This window comes from Cebus imitator, unplaced genomic scaffold (genome assembly GCF_001604975.1).
Source record: "Cebus imitator isolate Cc_AM_T3 unplaced genomic scaffold, Cebus_imitator-1.0 Scaffold142, whole genome shotgun sequence".
In the NCBI taxonomy this organism is placed as follows: Eukaryota; Metazoa; Chordata; class Mammalia; order Primates; family Cebidae; genus Cebus; species Cebus imitator.
Window position 1 is genome coordinate 572,164 of NW_016107457.1, and position 7,075 is coordinate 579,238.

The window sequence follows — 7,075 nt, forward strand, 5'->3', positions numbered from 1 at the left end:
ATTGCACCATTGCACTCCAGCCTGGGTAACAAGAGCGAAACTCCGACTCAAAAAAAAAAAAAAAAAAATTTTTTTCTTTAATTTTAAAAAGACCTAGATATAGAATAGAAGGAAGATAAATATTAATCTGTCTGTATAAGACTGGATGGTAAACAAAAAGACTTCAAAGAGTAGTACAACATAACTAAAATTTACTAAAGAAGTCCAATATAACTTCCGTTCCTGAAGGTTGGGATGAAGTACAAGAAAGGCCTTTACTCTCATGGTTATGACAATTTCTGTGGGGATAAAATGAGTAAAGAAGCTTTGATGAATAGAGTTTCAGAGGAAAATAAAACTTGAACTTTCATAAATAAGCAGAGAACCATGACAGCTTCCCTGCCTTGGGCAAACACCTTGGCCTAAATACAGGTGATCTTCCATTAGACAAATATATTTTGTTAGGCAAGCAGAAACCAGCCAAGCTGTAGACAACAGTGTGGGATAGAAGGATGGATTAGAGACTGTAATAATCCCAACACAAAAAGAGATTGCTTGGCCCAATAAGTCTCCCATATTACTCACCCTGCAACATAATCTCTCAAGTTTGAGAAGACAGAGATGGTAATCTCTGGTATTCTCTAAGCAAATAAATTCCAGAATTCAAATAAAGCAACAGTAAATCAAGAGTATCTAAACCTGCAACCAAATCCCCACCCCCAGCTCAAAAACTGTCAAGATAAAAAAAGGAGGCCCCTTGGAAGGCTGAACCAGTAACAGATACACTGAATCTGAGACTGCAGCCTAGCACTAGCTCAACTAAACTCAGTCCCTTACCCTAAACACAGAAAAGGGCATGTACTCCATGGGGGAATCAAAACAAAGCAAAAAAATAGTACATATCAATTCCCACTGTTCATTAAATAAAATGCCCTAAATTTAGGAAAAAATTATGATACATACTCAAAATATCCGGAAAACATGAAGCACAATCAAGAGAAAACATAATAAGTAGGAGATGACACATAGATGACCAAGTCATTCTAATTAGCAAGCAAGCATGTTAAAACAAAAATTATAAATATGCTAAAGATATTTATAAATACTCTTTCACGGGAAATTTTTGTTTGAGTGAATTTGTTCATCCGTCGCTGGGGCAGCGTCTGCAGGTCAGACCCCGACATTTCCCGAAGTAGCTATACTGATTTACATATCTAGCAACTGTTACTGTTCCCTTTCTCCACATCCTTGGCAGCATCTGCTACTTTTTTACTTCTCTTTAAAAATTGGTTTTTTGTTTGTTTTCGAGATAAGGTCTCACTTTGTAACACAGGCTGGAGCGCAATGGCACAATCATAGTTCACTGCATCCTCCAACCCTTGGGCTCAAGCAATCCTCTCACCCCAGCCTCCCAAGGCTGAGATTACAGGCATAAGCCACAACACTCAGCTTGACTTTTTAATAACAGCCATTTTAACTAGCATGAGATAATATCTCACTGTTTTTTAGATTTAAATTTCTCTTATGATTAGTGATGTTGAGCAGTTTTCATATCCCAATTGGTCACTTATATGTCTACTTTTGAGAGATGTCTATTCAGAATCTTTGTCTAGTTTTAATTGGATTATTATTTTTGCTGTTAGGTTGTTTGAGTTCTTTATATATTCTGCTTATTAATCTGTTCTCACATGGATAGCTTGCAAATATTTTCTCCCATTCTGTAGGCTGTCACTCTGTTGATTGTTTCCTTTGTAGTTCATAAGCTTTTTGGCTTGATGTAACCCCATTTACATATGTTTGCTTTTGTTGCATGCACCTTCGAGGTATTACCCAAAAAATCTTTGCCCAGACAATAATTTTAATTTTCTTCTAGTAGTTTCATGTTTTACATCCAAGCCAATCAAATAGACATTGGCCTATATATATATATATATATATACAGCATATGGTAAGAGATAGAGGTCTAGTTTCATTTTTCTGCTTATGAATATCCAGTTTTCCCACCCCATTTATTGAAGACACCATACCTTCCCCAGTTTATGTGCTTGGCACCTTTGTCAAAAATCAGTTGGTTGGAAATGTATGAATTTATTTCCAAGTTCTCTATTATGTTCCATTAAACTATGTGTCTGTTTCTGTGTTAGTGCCATACTGTTTTGGATATTATAACTATGTAGTAAATTTTGAAGCCAAAATTAAATGCATAGTTAAATAAAGATGTTTCCATCTTTATTCTTTTTACTCAGGATTTCTTTGGGTATTTGAGGTTTTCTGTGGTTCCACAGAAATTTAGGACTTTTTTCTATTTCTCTGAAGAGTGTCTTTGGTGACTGGATAGGGATTACATTGACTCTGTAGACTGCTTTGGTAGTATGGACATTTTAATGACATTATTCTTCCAATCCATGAACATATGTTTTCATATTATGTGTCTTCTTCGATTCTTAGGTTTCATTATAAAGATATTTCACTTTTCTGGTTAAATTTTTTCCTAGAGTTTGTTGTTGTTAACTGCTGTAAATGAGATTGCTTTTTAAATTTCTTTTTCAGGTTATTCACCGCAGCTCTATAGAAATGTAGATTTTTGTATGTTGACTTGTACCTTGCAGCTTTGTTGAATTCTTTCATCAGCTCTAACAGTATTTTGGTGGAGTCTTTAGATTTTTCTAAATATAAGATCAAGTTGTCTACAAACAAGGATAATTTGACTTCTTTCTGTCTTATTTCCTTCTCTTAACAAATTGCTCTTACTAGGACTTCCACTCATATGTTTAATAGAGTGGTGAAAATGGGCATCCTTGTCTTGTTCTAAGAGCTCAGAGGAAGGGATTCAGTTTTTCCCAATTCAGTATTATATTAGCTATGAGTTTTCACAAATGGCCTTTATTGTTCTTAAGTGTGTTCCTTCTATACACAGTTTGGTGAGAGTTTTTATCAGGAAGAAATGTTGAATTTTATCAAATCTTTTTAGCATCTATTGAAATAATTATACGGTTTCTGTCCTTTATTCTATGAATGCGATGTACCATGTTTCTTAATTTGCCATGGTATGTCAAACCATCCTTAAGAGACTTTCAGCCTATTTCACTTCTAATTTTGGTTTTGGTTTGTTCTTGCTCTTCTAGCTCAAGGTGCATCATTAGTTTATTTGAAGTCTTCCTACATTTTGATGTAGGTGTTTATTACTATAAACTTCCCTCAAAGAACTGCTTTTCTTACCTCCCATGTGTTGGTATGCTGTGTTTCCATTTTCATTTGTCCAAAGGAATTTAATTTATCTTAATTTCTTAATTGACTCCATTCATTGTTCAGGAGCATGTTGTTTAGTTTCCATAAATTTGTACTATTTCCAACGTTCCTTCTATTATTGGTTTCTAGGTTTATTCCATGTGGTCAGAAAAGATACTTGCTATAATTTTTTTTATTTTTTTCAGTCCCTAGGATTTTTATTAAAATATTACTAATCTGAGAAATACAAAGCTGGGAACCATGGGAACAGGCGATAACAAGAATTTCAATTATTTTAATGCCAGTATGCACAATATAAACCAGATGTCGTCAAACCTTACAGCTTTCTGGGACCAATCTTTAAGACGTAAATGCAGTAGTAGGAAATTACCCTGCTCTTCCCACCTGCCAGTATTTCTGTTGTTTTCTCCAGAGAAGACATTCTCTTTTTTTTTTCTTTTTAATTGCATTTTAGGTTTTGGGGTACATGTGAAGAACATACAAGATTGTTGCATAGGTACACACACATTATTTTTATTGTTATAAATGTGTTAAGACTTGCTTTGTGACTTAACACATGATTTATCCTGGAGAATGCTCCATGTGCTGTTTAGAAAAATGTGTATTCTGCAACTGTTTAATGCAATATTCTATAAATGTCTGTTAGGTCCATTTAGCTTACAGTCCAGTTTAACTCTGAAGATTGTTGATTTTTCTGTCTGGATCATGTGTCCATTGCTGCAAATGGGGTGTTGAAGTCCCCTACTGTTACTGTATTACAGTCAATTTTTCCCTTTAGGTCCATTAGTATGTTCAATACATTTGGGTGCTCCAGTGTTGACTACCTACACATTTGCAACTATCATAGCCTCTTGCTCTACTACTGACTCCATCATTATGTAACAGATGGCCTTTGTTCTCTGTAGCATTGTTGACTTAAAGTTTATTTGATCTGATACAATCACAGCTACTCCAGTTCCTTTTTGGTTGGCATTTGCATGGAATATCTTTGCATCCTTTGCTTTCAATCTGTGCATGTCTTTAAAGGTAAAGTGAGTTTCCTGCACACAGCATATAGTTGGGTCTAGTTTTATTATCCATTCAGCAACTCTATGTCTTTTTATTGGAGAATTTAATACATTTACAATCAAGGTGTGATAGGTAAGGGTTTACTAATGTCATTTTGCTAGTTGTTTTGTGGTTGTTTTGTAGATCTTTTCTTCCTTTATTCTTCTTACTGTCTTCCTTTGTAGTTAAAGATTTTTTCTACTGGTATGTTATGATTCTGTGCCATTTATTTTTAGTGTCTCTCTTACAGGTTTTTTGGTTTGCGGTTATCACAAGGCTTATAAAAAACATCTTGTAGTTATAATAGGTTATTTTAAACTGATAACAACCCAATGTGGATTGCCAGGTATCAAAAACAAACTCTATACTTTAACACCATATCACCCCCTGTACTTTGACTTTCATGTTTCAATTTATACCTTTTCATATTGGAACTGTGGGTCAATTAAATCTCATTCCTTTACAAATTACCCAGTCTCAGATATGTCTTTATTAGCAGCATGAGAACAGACTAATACACAGTTCTTATAAAACAGGTCTGGCATTGATGAATTCCCTCAACTTTTGTTTGTCTGGAAAAATCTTTATCTTTCCTTTGTGTTTGAAAAATGGTTTTACTGGGCCAGGTGCAGTGGTTCACACCTATAATTCTAGTACTTTGGGAGGCTGAGGCGGGTGGATTGCCTGAGCTCAGGAGTTTGAGAGCAGCCTGGGCAACACAGTGAAACCCTGTCTCTACTAAAATACAAAAAATTAGCCAGGCATGGCAGCGCGTGCCTGTAGTCCCAGCTACTCAGGAGTCTGAGGCAGGAGAATTGCTTGAACTGAAAGGTAGAGGCTGCCGTAAGCCAAGATCACACCACTGCATTTCAGCCTGGGTGACAGAGCAAGACTCCATCTCCAAAAAAAAGGAAGAAAGAAAAAGAAAAATAGCTTTACCGGGTACAATATTCTTGGATGACAATTTTCCTCCCTCCCTCCCTTCCTTCCTTCAAATATAGCATTCCAGTCTCTCCTGACCTGCAGGGTTTCTACTGAGGAATCCAATGAAAGCTATATTGGGCTCCATTGACTGAGACATTCTTTTCTCTTGATGGTTTGAGTATTTCTTGTCTTTGATTTTTGCTAATTTGATTATAATGTACCTTGGGGAATTCCCTCTCTAGGTTGAATTTGACTGGTAACCTTGGAGCTTTCTTTACCTGGATGTTGTCGCCTTTCTTCAGATTTTGGAAATTTTCAGCCATCATTTCCTTAAATTTGCCTTCTAGGCCTTTTTCACTCTCATCTCCTTTAAAAATTCCAATTACCAGAGGTTGCTTCCCTTATTGGTGTCTCATAATTCTTGTAGGCCCTCTTCATTCTTTATTCTTTTCTTTTTGCTCTTCTGTTTAGGTAACTTCATAGCTCCTACCCTCAAACTCATTAATTCTTTCCTCATTTGATCAAGTTCGCTGTTGAAACTTTCTAATGAGTTTTTCCATTCAGTTATGGTACTCTTCATTTATAGGATCTGTATTTTGTAAAAAATAATTTCTATTTTTTGTCAAACTTCTCTTTTTGTTCCTGGGCTGTTTTCCAAATTTCATTTAGATTTCTATCCATATTTTCTTGTGACTCCCTAAACTTCTTCAAAAAAGTTATTCTAAATTCTCTTTCAAGCATCTTGTAGATCTTTAGTTCTTCTAGTTCATTACTGGTGTTCAGTTGGTTTCTTTTAGTAGTATCATATTTTGTTGGATTTTCACAATCCTTGCATCTTTATGTTGATGCCTGCACATTTGAAGAAACAGTTATCTCTTGTAGTTTTTGCAGATGTTCTTTATTGGTATTAGACCTTTATTTTTTAGTATCAGAACTTAAAAATGGCCTGTTGTTTCCTCCTGTTCAGTGGATGACTTATAGTAAGTACTGGAACTAAAACACTGCACTAAAATAATTCATTGCACTCTCATTGTTTTCTGGTCTGAGGAAGACTTATAGTGAACACTGTAGCATAAATGCGGTTATAGGATGAAAGTGCTGTCCTGCCATTGTTTCACACTCTAGGAAAGATTTACAGTGAGCACCAAAGCTTAAACACTGCCCCAGAACTACACTGCTGCCCTACCACTGTTTCTCAAACCTGGGAAAACTTAGGTGGGCACCGCAACTTAATCATGGCTCTTAGTTGTTTCCATCCAGGGAAGGTTCCACGCAAGCACCTGGCCTTTGTGGAAAACCTGGGATTCAGGCTTTCCCATAGACTATGCCTCTGCAGCTCGATGGCATCAGCCAGTCTCTTCAGCATGGTTTCCCAGTTGATTGGAACACTGAGTAGCCACAAAGAAACACACACCTGTCACTGCAATCACCGACTCACTTTTGCTCCAATACACTCCAGCTGGTTCGGCCCTTCTGGCATTTCCAGTGGTTTCTGTGAGATGGAACTGGAATGAGCTTTCCATAAAGATTCCCAGACCAGTGAGAAGATCGAACATCCACCTGCAGTTCTCTCCTCTCACCTCAGAAACCATGGATCTAGGGAGATTTTCTGTGAGTGGTGTTATGCCAGCTTGGGGGAGGGGATGGCACAGTCTGAAATTATGATTTCCCTCATCAGTCAAATACCCTCTCAGGTCTGTGGACACAGGAGATTTCTCTGATTTTCCCCCAAGTTCTCATGTATTCAGACTGGTGCTCTTGTCTTTGAATGATTTCTAATTGTATTTTTACAAAAGCAGTGATGGTAGGGGATCCTGTATTCTGCCACCTTGATGATATCACCATCTAGGTGATTTATATTTCCTTTTTTTTTTTT

The 7,075-nt window shown here is 36.5% G+C and overlaps 1 protein-coding gene across 2 annotated transcripts in view; it reads right to left on the minus strand.

The window, feature by feature from the left end:
- The window catches only part of IPMK (inositol polyphosphate multikinase), a 56,914-nt gene that overhangs the window by 38,481 nt on the left and 11,358 nt on the right, over positions 1 to 7,075 (minus strand). The window lies entirely within an intron of this gene.